The sequence below is a fragment of the Microtus ochrogaster genome, chromosome 21, assembly GCF_000317375.1.
Source record: "Microtus ochrogaster isolate Prairie Vole_2 chromosome 21, MicOch1.0, whole genome shotgun sequence".
NCBI classification, from domain to species: Eukaryota; Metazoa; Chordata; class Mammalia; order Rodentia; family Cricetidae; genus Microtus; species Microtus ochrogaster.
In genome coordinates this window covers 24,306,413-24,321,088 of record NC_022022.1, presented here as the reverse complement: position 1 = coordinate 24,321,088, position 14,676 = coordinate 24,306,413, and positions in this window count along the sequence as shown.

The following is a 14,676-nucleotide window of genomic DNA, read 5'->3' as shown; positions in this document are numbered from 1 at the left end:
AAGTGAGGAAAAGTCATTTTATCACAGCTGAAAACACAGGATGAAAGAGTTAGCACAGCTTAGCCGGGCCCAGAGTAAGCCCAAAGCAAACCTTCCAACTGTTGTTGAATTACAAGGGAAAATTTCTCAGAAAGTTTCCTCTAAGTACACACCTTACAAAATTCCAGCATTTATAAGAAAGCTAAAAGCTAAAAATAATACTATTTTTTTACTATTTAAACTAAGGATGAATGGAAAATTTGCTGTTAAAAAATCATCTAATCTATAATTTTAATTACTTACCCCTTCACACATGATCATTTATATTTATAAAGTATATTATCACATCTATGGTTATGGTTATGGTCCCTTCAGAATGTTTTTCTAATATTATGTTAATAAATCCATTAACATAAAATATATTACATAAATTATACATGCATTATTTATTTATTATTACTATGTATTTAAAACATAGAAAGTTCACTTTGAGTCTTATATCCTAAAAATTTACACTTCCCAGTGTTTCCTATGTGGTAGCCACCAAAACATCATATTTAGGTAAGTTCACTTACAAATACACAGCTGTGCATTTTTATTTCCCTGTTTACAAACCAGCCAGTGGCACACAAATCCTCCATTTTATGAAGAAACACATGTTAAAATCCCAAGACATTCATACTTTTATTGGAAGATTATTATACTGTTACCTTGAACACAACAAACACATTTGGAAGGTAAATACGCAGACTTGGACATTGAAATACACAGAGCAACAACAAGTTTAGAAACCTTCAAGTAAGGACACTGTTCATGAGCTTATTAAACTCACAAGATAGGGAATCATCTTTCATTGTGCGTCTAAAAATACAGACAAGTAATTAGATGAAATATGAAACTATTAGTTTAGAAAACTAAGTACTGGTACTAAGCAATATGTTGTCCATGCATCAGAATTATATAATCCTATTCACTATATTACCGGTCTCCTCTGTGACTTAGAAGTGAGAGGGAAAAAGAAATTAGAAGTCCTTGGAAAACTGTCAGCTCCAGAATAAAGGGGAGAGACGCACAATTTTCCTATATTCTTGTTCTTCTCTTTGTAGGCACTGTGATAAGGTCTTTTAGAAGATCAGAGGTGCTAATTATCTTTATTTATGCTATGAGTTTATTTCTGGAAAGAATTTCCTGTGACCTGCTTTTGTGATGGATACTGTATAATTTCAAAGTAATTGAAATGTAAGAGATAAAAATAGATATTTATTTCATAAGCAGGGAGATAGCTAAATGATCGGTAGATATATAGATTATAGATAGATAGATAGATAGATAGATAGATAGATAGATAGATAGATAGATAGGCCAAAATTTTGCTTATCAACAGTAACAGAAGCTGAATGCTGGACATGACACCATGACAAGAAGTGTACCGGCAGTTAACCTGTGACCAAGGTACCTTCCACCGTTCTGTATTATTCCCTCTACAGAGCAGTAAATGATGCTTTTCTTATTCTTACACTACTTCTAAGAACAAAATTGTGGGTCCCAGAGTATGTCAATTGGCAACTCACTCTCCTCTTGCTCACCTGTAACCTTTGAGAGCACTCTTACCCTCAACTGTAAAATGGGGCTAATAACACTGACCTGATATGATAGCTCCTGAGAGTTTGGAGGTGGATGCTTGAAAAACCAACCCCCCCCTTTTTCAAAAAAGATAAAAAGTCATTTAGGTGGCAGCTGAAAATCACGCAATATTTGAGGGGAATTAGGTCAAACAAACATGTAGCAGAGACACTTTAGTAGGCTGTTGTTTTTGTTTTTGTTTTTTTTTCCCTGCAGTGGCCACAGCTTCTTTGGGAAGCCTTCCAGCATCAGAAAACTGGTGTTTTACAGCCATGATTTAGGAAACAAACAAACCAAACCTTGTCAACATGTTGAAAGTGCAAATTCAAAGAAAACTAAAGTAGAAAGGGAAAGAACTCAGAGAACTATGAAGAGGTTTTTGTTCTTGGTTTATGTTTTCTTAAGTGGAAAAGCACAGAGATTTTGAGCCCTTGGGAAGCTAGAGGACCGATCATCAGCACAGTCCTGCCCAGGGACAATATAAGGGAGGGCAGAGTAAGCTAGGAGGCCTGCACATCATTGGGGTGGCGAAAAGATATATCAAGGACATCAAGGACAGAGCCTGGCAGAGAAACAGAAATAACCACTCCACTGTATCTACTTGATTTCTGACAAAATGCCAAAAGTACTCATTGGGGAAAAGATAGCCAAAAAATTAGTGCTGGGGAAAGTGAATATCCACATGTAGAAGAAGAAAACCAGATGCCCCTCTCTCAGGTTGTACAGAAAACCACTCTAAATGGCTACATGTATGTCTACTTGACACAAACTATACTCGCCTGAGAGGAGATAACCTTGACTGGGAAAATGCTTCCATAAGATCAGGATGTGGTCACAGCTTTCTAATGAGTGATTGACTGAGGACCCTGACCTTCGCACATGGATCTCTCCGTGGCCTCTGCATCAGCTCTTGCTTTCAGGCCCTGTCTTGCTTGAGTTCCTGTCCTAATTTCAGCGATGAACAGTGATATAGAAGTGTAAGCCAAACAGACTCTTTCCTTCCCAGAGATGCTTTGGTCATGGTATTTTATTGCTCCAGTATAAAGAAAGAAAAGCACAGAGAGATACAAACATTATAAGGAGTCCAAACAGTCAAGAAATAAGGCCAACAATTGACAAATTAGACTTTGGTAAACCAAAAAGCTTCTGCACAGCAAATGAGCCAGAAAACGGAATGAGATTTCAGTTCAAAGAATAGGAAGATAACTTTGCTGACTGTTTATCTAATAAAGGATTAATAGCCAAACTATACAAAGAACTCAAAAAACTGAGCAACAAGAAATCAAACAATACAATCAGTAACTGTAAGAAGCAATAGACACAAACTTCTCAAAAAGATAAAAGACAAATGGTTAGTAAACATAAAAATTATCCTCATTATCCATCAGAGAAATTAGAGTAAAGCTACATTGCAATTCCACTTCAGTCCAATAAGAAAACCAGTAATTGAAAAAATTAACAAATAAAACAAAAAAAAATGCTAGTGATGATGTGGACAAAAGGAAACCCTTGTAAGCTAATGGGACCAACAGCCCAGCCTCCATGGAAGTCAGTATACAGGTTACTCAAAAACTAAAACTAGATGCATAACATGGCAGAGTTATACCATTACTGAATATTTGGTAACAAACAGCTAACTTGGAGTTTGCAAATCAATGTGTACTGTAGCACAAGAGCTAAGCTATGCATAAGCCTAGATACAGGACAACAGAGAATGGGTAGGGAAGCTGGTTTGTGGGTATATGCACAGTAGAATTGTTTCCAGGCTTAAGGCTGAAGTTATGTTATTTGCAGAAAAATGGATGCAGCTGAAAATAATCAGGTCGTGTAAATCAAGCCAGCCTCAGTTGGATGCCATGAATTTCCTCTAATTTGTGGTTCTAGGTTTTATATCAAAGATAAATGGTATTTATTTAGAGGATCAATGGGACTAATGCAATGAGTGAGAAGGTACAGCAGGGAGGAATACATTGGGAATATGGACAAAGCATGTTATATACTGATATGAAAATGGTCACATATAACACAATCCGTATACCATGAATACACACAATGAAGTTTGGAAAATTTCTTTTAAAAGAGTTGGTGAGATGGTTCAACAAAGAAAGCACTGTTATGCAATCTTAAGACCTGAGTTCAATCCTCATATCTGACCTCAGAAGTAAAATACAAGTCTAGAGAGATGTCTTCTCATCGCCACACATGTGACATGACTGCAGAATTGTGGCATGCTCTGCCACATTCACATCCATAGCGCGCTCACACACACACATTCTCTCTTCTCCCGCAGACACACACACATTCTCTCTCTGTCTCTCTCACACACATTTACACACACAAGCACACACACACTGAGATAAAAAAAAAAAAATGGTCTATGACTCTGATGGTTGTAAACATCACGAGTCATTTGTGAACCTAAATGTCACCACTGAAATTGATGGAGAAGTGTCACCCATGAATTTGCTTTAAGAAAATATATTTTTGTCCACTAGTAATACTTCCTTAAGAACCATTTTACTGTTTGCCTGAAGTCCTTCAGTCTTATAAACCATATTAGCACATTCCTTCCTTACAACACAACAAACAAAGGACCATGGTGGCCATTCCTCCCACGGAAACAATATGATGTGGGAGAGAAAACACACAGAGAACCTCTAATTGTTCAGAGGACATTATTCTTTTCAAGTTTTGTGTTGTATCATCAATTGTCTAGAGTAGTAACTGCAATGTGAAATTTGGCTTGTAATTGATTCCTAGTGAGGGCACGGGACATCTGCTCAGATTCTGAGGTTTTTTACAAAGTACAGCCACAGTAGCATTGACATAAGGACGCTGTATGAGCATCTTCAACCATAACTCAGGAAACCTTATGTTCTTCTCTTGGGCCTGCTGGGGTTTTAATCCTTTTATGTTTATTTCATTCCCAGGACTGCACCCTTCCTTGGCTTTGACTATGCAACATCTAAAATGTCTATTTTAAAACAAGGAAATATATGTCAGATTCCTGTATTCTAAGCCCCATGCACTCAATAAGAATGCATGAGACTCTAAATATAGTCTACAGACATCTCCTCAAGGGATCTATCTGCCCATGGAAGTTTAAAAAGCATTGCTTTAATAAACCCCCCACCCCCAGAACAGCATTCTCCAAACTTCTCTGTATAAAAGTGATCACAACTGTGGGTCCAAGACACCAGTGCCTCCTTACCCTTCCAGAAACTGAGTAGTAAGGCACAGTTGATACCCTAGTGTCTGAATATTGAACAGAGAGCACCTCTGCAGAGTGCTTGTCTTTCAGCCCATAGGTGAGCAGTTTTAAACAGCTCCACAAGCCACTGCTAGGAACATTTCATGGAGAGTGGAGTTTGGTGGAGGGTGAGTATGTGAGTGCAGGTTAGGCTCTTCAACAAAGAGTTCACTCCTGAGTCTACTTACACCTAATTCATAGGTCACGGGACCACATGCGTTCAAAAACTCTAAATTTATTCTTTGAGACTTTCAGGTACGGACAAAAGACATTTTGATCATATCCATCAGTAACCCCCACATCCAACCTTCTACTACTTGCAGATGTTCCTATGTTCCTTTCCCAGGTTTATGTGTTCTTTTTTATCTTCCTTATAACCCATTGAAGTAAAAAAGTAATCTAATTGTAATTTGAAAACCACTACCTCTTTTAAGAACACTATTTTCAAGATTGAACCATTTGTTTTAACTTTTTCTTGTATATTTTGAATATAAGGTTGCAATATATATATATATATATATATATATATATATATGCACACAAAAAAGTATACACAGCAAAAGCAAAGACATTATGAATTTTGTAACTTGGCACACACTTAAGTGATAGTCAGAACATAGCCAACATCACCAAAGTCCCAGGTGTATATTGTCTCTGCCATTATTCTTATTAAAATTTTATCAAAGATCCACCATCTGGTATAGCAGGTTACTTTTGCTTGCTTTTAAATATACATGTCAAAATTACTTAGTATACAATTCCTTATATGGGTTTAGTTTGCTCAACCCTACATTTGGGTTTTATCTAAAGAATTCTCTTATAAAAGTGTAGTTCCCTCTCTGGGTAGAATCCTCTCCTATGACCACATGTTACTTTGTTTCTCCAGTCTGTTGGTGACAGGCATAAGAACAGCATCAGTTTTGACTGGATGGCTCAGCAGGTACAGGTCCTTGACTTGAGTGGAGTCCCTGGGACTCACATAAAGAGGCTATGTAACGGAACATACCCCAGAACCCTATTCTGAGTACACTGATGGAAACAAGATGGAAAGAAAACCTGTTCCCCAGAATGGCCCTCTGACCTTTACAAGTGACATCACACATGTCCCACACATGCACACACATGCACACACATGCACACACACACACACACACACACTAAATTAAGATAGAGATTTTAGTTAGTGGAGCAGTGCTGCTAAGAACATCCCTATTCATCCCTGTCATGTGCTATAGAAGTTATGTGTGCTTATTAGGGTAATAGTAGATTGTAATTTAGTATTTGTTGTTGTTGTATTTTTAAAAGCTAAAGTTTCTTCTAGCATTCTTGATTTTCTAGGGATGTCTTTTTTAGGGGATGAATTTTGCCAGGCTTTGTTAAGGAAAATGAAGCATTCTGGGCACAATTTCCAATTTTTTATTTTTCCCTTAGCCTACCAAAATTAAGAGGGGGTTTATCTTGTCCTTAAAAAGTAAGGACCTAGAATTTCTTCCAGCAGTGACTTTGTGATTTGGCAAGCTTAAATCACAAACAGAAATCACTACAATATAGAGTGTTTTGCTAATAAATCTTTAGACTATCATGTCCTTTATTTTACCTGAATCTATGACATTAGTAGAATGCTCTTCAAAGAGATAAATATATTCTAAACAATCTGGGCATTTATGTTATTAAAAATTGTATGAAATAATACATATGTGTGTTATTTAAATTATATCAATAACAGTTTTAGATATTAAAGGACAAATTTATTCAATTTTTTTAATGTAAAACAAAACTGTTCCTGAAGATAGATATTTTAGTTATCAACATTTGAAATATGAATCGTCCCATTCTCTGCTTATAAACATAAAAGATGGAGATCAAGTTTAATTAAGCTCATGCTTTTTTAAATATAAAATAATCACAGAAGATTTTAACCGATTATTGATGAATAATTATGTAAAGCAGAGACCTTTGCTATTTTTTATTAAATGGGCTTACAATGTTGCAGTTTGGAATTGGGGATAAAGATTTATTTACACTATAACTTAGGAAAATCATTTCTCTTTTTAAACATTAAAAAGGGGCCCTACTAATAAGGCATAAAACTGTTTAAAGATAAATGTTCAAGAACACATCTGAATTCCATTATAACCTGAGAGTCTTTCATGGAAAGCATTGGTTGAATGCTCACATTGATAAAGTAAAATACAATGTTACTAGCTTTGAGTAGCAGCTAAAAATGTTCAGCCATTTAAATAATAGGCTATCTAGGATTCAGGTGTGTATCTCTAGCGTGTTTCCTTTAATAGCCTTCCAATAGTTAAATCACTAGCTCCAATTCTTTAGCTTAATTTCTTCCTCTTTGATAAAAAATACACTGTGTCTGAGCTCATCAGATACACACACCATTGCTCGCATGACTAATCAAAGAGGATGGATACTAATGTTTTCTCCTCATGTTGCATTAAACTGATGTATCTGTAGTGGTTCAGAGGATAACATGGTAAATGCAACGAAGATAGGGCAAGGTATAAGAGCCTGTGACAGCGCTGTGGGCTGGGCAGGAGAGAGACATGTATTTCTACTCATCATTTTGCATTGCTTAGATTCATTTTGCTTGGAAGTGGTATCTGCAGCAACGGCAATAGCAGCTACTACCTGACCTCTAAACACTGTGTATTCACGGCTTCCTATTTCACATTTGATACTTAAGCAAAACAGGGAGCCGTGAATATGCGGTGTGTAACTTTTAGAGGTCAGGAATTACTAATACCTCTTTTTAATAACACGTATTTGCTATATCAGAGCTACGCAAAGAAGGTATTCTTTCATTTGTTATCAGGGCCACGCTTAAGAAAACTATTCATACCTTTTTCTCTGCTCTCCTCATCACGTTTAACACGTTATCTATGAAACCAGCCTTTTCTCTAAGTTAGAAAAGTTAATTAAAAGAAAGGGAAGAGAGGGAATGGAGTGTTTCTAACAACAAGTTGAATGCATTTGATGGAGAAAATAATTGCTGTAAGAAATTAAGGTGCAAACACACGCTTGCTGTAATTGGGGCGCACTTGTGAGCCGCTCTTCCTCTACAGCCGCTCTCTGTACTGGGGCCCATGCTAATGGGAATCCTTATGGGGACGGCGTGATTAGGGGTGGTATAGTTCATTCAGCAAACATTTCTTAGTGTTTGATGTGCCTGAGCTGAGCGTCACATATGATTTTTACACTTTTATCCTCTCAGGCAACTGACAGGTCTCTAATCTCCGTCTCAAAACCTTCACTCAGCTTGAACTTTGGCTCATAAAGGTCATTTTTGAACCACTTGGGACCAAAAGCCACGTCCATGAAATCCCACAGAGTCGATAGATGCGATAATAGCTTTAGGCACATTTTGTTCAGCCCCAAGGGGAAAGACAATTTCAATAAATGTAAAACTATGCCATGTGCAACCTGCGCAGTGTCTTAGAGAACTCCCCAGGAACAAGCCTTCTCTTTTCCTTCAGGCAAGAACCTCCTTAACAATAACGATGCAAGGCACTATTAATGGAAGGGAATAACTAACTGTGCTAAAAGCTAAAGGGAAAAAAAGGGGGGGCAAAGAAAAGAAAAAGCCGCATACATATATCATCTCCTACATCGCCCAGCTTCAAAGACAAAATCACATTCATACATTTCACCTGTCATCTTCCTCACTCCACAATGGCTTGTAAGGCACACTCTGCATATTTAGACTCCTCTTATCAAAAGAACTACAAATGGGCATATGCTAAGGAAGCATGTAGGCTGCAGGAAAGTGACACAGGCAGAGCATCAGATCCTAAAGAAATTTAAATGTCTTTCTGTTTTACCTCTACCTCCAGCTCATCTTTAAAATAAAATAAGAAAGGAAGAAAGAAAGCAAACCTTGCAGGGATAGATGTGGGAGGATAATTATCAGGAGGCCCTCAGCAGCAGATGTCTGAGATAAGTTGGAAAGGGCATTGCCTTCCCTTGACATACCATCAAAGGGAAGAACACGAATATTTAAATGGAAGGAGTGGAAGCTACATAGATGCACGGTTGAATATTTGAATAAATTACAAAGGCACTTAGATATCATGATTTAATCTGCAGGACAGTTAAGGTAGCACTCGTGACAGTAATAAATGTTTTGACTGCACAAGCTTTAGTATTGTCTTTGATTTATTTTCCTTGCTCCGTATTGTTCACGAGGCAAAGGAATGCTTCTTGAAAGTAAAGTATCCCCTCCAGCAAAATATTTCACTCCATTTGCCTCTGAGAATTCTGCTGGCTAGAAAAAAAAATGTTCTAGAAAAACTTCAAGTTCATCTTAGAAGCAGTTTAAGACAATCTTTTAAAGTAAAATAAAAGTTCAACAGGACAAAATGAATCCAAACGTAAGATTTTATTTCAATATCTTCTGTGAATGCTATAATTTTATACTTTTTATCACTTTAGCATTTAAAAGAATTAAGATTGTGAGCTAGGCACCACAAACCTCGTCTTCCAAAATAGATTATATTAGAAAGGGGTTACTTTTACAGGATTCCTTTCAAGTAGAGCTGACACCTGCAGAGAAATTTTTTTTAGTTTTGTTTTAGATTTATCTTATTTTAAATGTCTGAGTATTTTTCCTACACACAGGTCTGTGCTCCATGTGTGTGTGTGGTGCCTAAAAAGGCCAGAAGAGGGCTTCAGATCCTCAGAATTAGAGTTTGGGATGGTTTTGGTGGGTGCTGAGAATCGAACCCTTGTCCTCTGAAAGACCACCAAATTCTCTAAACCACTGAAACATCTCTCTAGTTCAGAGGAATTCTTCTGAAATCTAGGATAGGTATTTTAATTTGTTCCTAACCCAGAAGTGATGTGCACCTATGCAAACAGTCAGTTCTTTCTGCAACTGTCATAAGTAGTAATGAAGCCTTGGGAAGATAGAGAACTATAAAGAAAAAAACCATACTGAGATGAAAAGTGTGTCAGTTCCTCTATCAAAAACTAAGATTGGTTAAGACTTACAAGGAAATCTGTTGGCTGAGGTTTTTGTCCCTCCCGGTCTCACAGCCATTCAGTCCCAAAGAAACATAAAAGTTTACATTAATTATAAACTGGTTGGCCTATTAGCTCAGGCTTCTTATTAACTCTTACATCTTAAATTAACCCGTAATACTTGTCTGTGTTAGCCACGTGGCTTGGTCTTTTTTCACATATCTCTTTTAATGCAAACATGCAGAGTGATAGATAATCAAAAAGCATTGACTTAAAGAATGGACTGACATGGCTTTTATTCGGGTAAGCAGTAGGGCTGGGTGTGCATCCTTGATTTTTAATTTCAGAACGTTACTCATTCTTATAATAGGTATCTGGATGGAAAGACAGTTCATGTCACTCAAGTTTCCTGAAAACTCGTTTTATGGTTGACCACCTCCATTCTGCTGGACTCTGGAGAAAACAAAATTAAATGAGATAGCTTCCATTCTTTCAGTTTGCTGCCACTGAGCAGTGTTGGAAGTTTTGAGAATATTCATTGATCAGCAAGTCTAGCATTTCATGGGTTTAAAATACACTTTTTTTTCTTTTTTTTTTTCTGAAAGTTTTTTTCCTAGTACTTAGATGGGATAAACAGGGCTATTCTCTGATGTGCTGCAAAATCTAAAATCCATGTTCATTTTTCTGAAATCTTAAAGTTTATAAAGAGATAAAGGAAGAGAAGGTAGAGTGCAATTGATGTAAAAGCAGTACTCATGAATAAAATTTCCAAAACAAATTCAATTTAAATCATTGAAAATCTAAAAGAAGTATATAATCTCATCTAATTTTTTGAATATAATTTTTATAACAGTATACTGTCTTTTTTAATTGACCAAAAATGCTTTGCACATAGATTATTCATCTAACCAATTTTCTTAAAAAGCAGAAAACTGCTATTAATTTAGCCTAGATTTCTATTCTGAAATCAGTCTATAGTCTTAAATAAAAAAGTTTTAGGAATCTTTTTGTTTGCTATTGTCTTAAATTAATTTCAAATAATATATTCAAAATCAACCTCAAAATGTTTACACACTGCATTGTGGTGAAAATCTGTCTAGTGTACATACCAGAGATCATTAAATTGTATACTTATAAGGTAAATTCATTGCATATCCATTGCAGCTCAATAAAGTTATTAATAAAACCAACTTCGTCTAGATAATGAGAAAATACTGGGATAATATCATTACTATTTTGTAGCCTACATTATGGTTAAACCACTTAAAAACATATCAGCACTTCCTTGTGTCATGATCTCATTTTGAAAGAGGTTCATTGATTTCATTCCATTTTTTTAAAATACTGCTCTTCTGGAGAGGGAGGGGGAATGAAGTGGGGAGAGGGGAGAGGAGTGGAGAGAGGGGGAGGGGAGGGGGAAGGGGTGAGGTGTGGGAGGAGGGGGAGGGAAATGGGAAACGGGGAGGAGGCGGAATTTTTTTTCAACAACTAAAAAAATAAACAAAATAAAAAAAATATTTTTATTAATTTTTATTGATCTTTACATTTTCTATTCTTTGAAATTATATTCTTTTTTTAACATATACAAAAATTTAAAATAACCCCATCCATGTATATTTCTTGGTCAAACCTATAGCCTACTACTTTCTTCCATCTCCCCTAACTCCCCTCAATATACTTCCTTTCCAATACATTTCCCTTTTTTTATAACCTAAGTCTAGGTAATGCTGTCTTATGCACATGTGTGTTCAGGCATTTACTGAACAAGAACAAGATGCCAGTCCCTCTACACACAGCAGGAAAAGCGATCCTCAGCACTGATCACCTGCCATTACCTCCTCAGCTAGCGATGGGCAATGACCAGATCTACAGAAACAACCAACTCTATTGTGTTGCTAACGACACTTCAGATGAGTATGGTGGGACACACCCAGAAGCCCAACCATTGGGGGCTGAGGATGGAAATATGAATTTGAATTGAGCATAGGTTTACAGAGTGAGACCCTGTATTAGAAAAAAAGAGAAAAGCAGGGACAAAAATGTGGCACGACTGAAGATGTGAAGGTGAAGATGGATCAAGAAAATCAGGAGGGAAAATGATGTGTACACCGAGAGAACACTAAAAGGTGAAAGGAACCCGGACAGGAAGACATAGGGCTGAATGAGAGTGACTATGTCCAGAGCAGGAAGGGAAGAGACTGGGAGTCACAGATACTGTGAGAGAAGTGGGAATCCATCTCCGGCCATCCTTACTATAAACAGCCGTAAGCCTGGGAAGGGGCTAGAGAAGTTAAACCAAAGTGATACTGCAGGCTGATGTGCTCCTAAAAACATCATCCATTATGGTGGTTTTGTTGAAGATGAATGAAGGTAGACAGTAGATTTAAAAGAAGCGGTGGAATATAATGACAGCTTGGTCTCTTGCACTCACAGGGACTAAGAACAAAAAATTATTTAAGAATTTATTTAAGTATTACATGTTTAAATTATATTTATGGATTAGGCTTAGGAGATGGAGAGAGCTGTATTTATAAACTTCCCAGATTTTTGACTCATTTGACCAGATGAATGCAGCAACATTCAATGACTGAATGAGGTATTGGAAAGATAACATATTTGGGGCTGTTGTGAACTTGAAGTGCTTTTCTGAGGAAGCCAATGAGAAAAGCATCCAAGCCATCAGCTCAGAGGAAAAGCAGGCTTAGCCGAGGGAAAATGCAAAACTATGAACACCTGCAAGACAGCGTTAGAAATGAGTTTGATTATCAAAAATGGTTTTGATAATGACATTTTAGCTGTAATATCAAAGAGAAGGTCAATAAAAGAAATAACTGGTGAACTGGATTTCCCAGAAAATGAAGACTTCGATTTGGTGAAGATGTAAAATGAAAATGAAGGTAAATATGGAGATATAAACCTCAGCTGAAGAAAACATCTTCAGGACACTTCTTGGATAAGGAACGTATCAAAATGGAGTGGTAAGTGGTTAAATCCATGACGTATCTACCACATAAGCATGATGATGAGTTTGGATCCTCAGAAGGCACTTAAAAGTCTGGGCATGGGAGTATGCACCTGGAACATAGTTCTGAGGGACAGCAAGGCAGATGGGCACCTGAAACTTGTTGACCAGCCAGCCAGTCTGAACCATAAGGTTCAATGAGAGACCTTGTTACAGAAAATGAAGATGAATGTGATCAAGAAAAGAAACCTAAATTCAGCCTCCCAAGTTCCTTATAAAATGACAGATACTCATGCCACAAGATACAACATTAGCACACCTGAGTATCTACACAAAGAAATTAGAAGCTAGGCTACCCCAAAACTCAGATGTTTATAGCAAGCTTACTTATTATAATTGGTCAAAGCTGCAAAACATTTGGACTGCCCTGCAGTGGGTCACTGAATAAACTGTGGTATAACTAAACAGTGAGATATTAGTCCATATTGGAAGTAAATGATCTGCGAAGCCATGGGAAAACATGAATGAACTTTAAGTCAATATTTTTAAGTGAAAAAAAAAAACTAAGCTAATTTGAAAGGTTACATGCTATGTGATTCAAGCCGCATGGTCTTCTGAGGAAAGCAGATGTGGAGATCATAACAGGACTGGGGGGGGGGGTCCCAGGGGAAGGGGTAGAAAAACAGAAGGAGCAAAGAGGAAGTTTAGGGAAGTCAAGATCCTGTGTGAGAAATTGACAGACATGTCGCACTACTTTGAGAATCCATGCAATGTACAGCAGTTGAAGTAATGGTGCTTTCCTACATAGGTTCATGCCATTCTGGTGCAAATTGCGGATAGTGAGGGGACGATTGTGGATAGTGAGTGGATTGTGATGTGAGGATATACACTCGATACTGCTGCCTGTTAAACTGAACAGAGATTATAAAGTAGAAGTGAAGCCATTTCTGCCATATACTTGTGGGTGAAGTAAGATGATTGTGAAGAAGAGCAGATCATTTATTTATTTATTTTTTAATTTCGAAGACTATTGTTGGTATGAGATTTGAAGTGTTATATTGCTCTCAAGGCATTCCTGGAAAATACCTACAAATCAGAAGGTGACCCAATACAATGATTTCAAAGTTACACTATAATGCTCACAACTACCAAGCTAATCTAACTTTCAAAGATAAATCTATCCTATTTACTGTGGCCAAATGCTTTGGACAACTGAAGATCAACACTTCTAAATGAATAATCTAAATGGAAATTGTTGTTCTGATAGGAATTATTAAAAAAATGTGCTGCTCCAGTATCCAACTTCTTAAATGTGACGTGCTATTCTGCTGTATAATCCTGTATGTTTCCATATGTTCTTTTAAACAACTTCATAGATCTTATTTTTGATTGTTTGCTGCCTTTGGTTCTTAGTCATATTAACATAAAGAGTTACTTTTAATTTAAAATCCATATCTTCTATTTACTTCCTGTATGCCTGATGTTATGTACTTATATTTGTTAAAATAGTGTATAATATAAAGGTCAAAAAGTAGAGGGAGATTGAGACAGAGTGAAAGAGACACAAAGATTCTGAGAGACTGAGATACTGGGAAAGACTGACTGCTGTTATTCAGTATCTTACGTTTTTGTGACAAAGGTACACACAATTTCTATTGTATTTGTGTGCTTCATGATTCTTTGTGTCAGGCGTAGAAAATCCAAAAAGTTCTTAATAAATTCAGCTGCCATGAATGAAAGGTTTGTTTTGTTTTATTTTGGTTTTGCCTCTGGTTAGGTGAGGGATAACTTGCTCTCTATCTAAATAAATAAAGTATAAAGCCCAATTCAATTCTCTAAGAAAAGCTGTGTGCTTCTCTACCTGAGTACACAGGTCGCTCAAACTTTAGGA